Consider the following 534-nt stretch of genomic DNA (forward strand, 5'->3'; position numbering starts at 1 on the left):
TGGGTTTACTGTTGGTGGTAGGGCTGCTGTTGCTACTGTAGTTGTTATAAGTGGTAGTGGTGTTGGTGCTAGTAGCGTCCTTGTTTTTAGCGGTGGTGTTGGTGCGGGCAGTGTGATAAGTGGTAGTGTCATTGTTGATATTGGTGTGGAGGCTGGTTGTTGTTGCTGTTGTTGCTGTTGGTGGTGGTGATGGTGGTGGCGGCGGTAGTGGTCCTTTCCACTATAGGCACAACGCCTGAAATTTAGAGGAGGGGGATAGTCGATTACATCAACCTCAGTACATGACTGGCTCTTATTATATCAACCCCGAAAGGATGAAAGGCAAAGTCGACCTCGGTGGAATTTGAACTCAGAACGAGAAGACGGACGAAATGCCACTAAGCAGCGACAGGAGAAATACTGCTAAGTATTTCGTCCAGCGTGCTAACGACTCTGCCAGTTCACCGCCTTAATAATAATAATAATAATAATAATAATAATAATAATAATAATAATAATAATAATAATAATAATAATAATAATAATAATAATAAT

The 534-nt window shown here is 41.2% G+C and overlaps 1 protein-coding gene across 1 annotated transcript in view; it reads left to right on the forward strand.

The window, feature by feature from the left end:
- Positions 1 to 534, forward strand: part of LOC106872683 (uncharacterized) — a 15,389-nt gene that overhangs the window by 14,540 nt on the left and 315 nt on the right. The gene's annotated exons all lie outside the window — the stretch shown is intronic.

This window comes from Octopus bimaculoides, chromosome 12 (assembly GCF_001194135.2).
Source record: "Octopus bimaculoides isolate UCB-OBI-ISO-001 chromosome 12, ASM119413v2, whole genome shotgun sequence".
NCBI classification, from domain to species: Eukaryota; Metazoa; Mollusca; class Cephalopoda; order Octopoda; family Octopodidae; genus Octopus; species Octopus bimaculoides.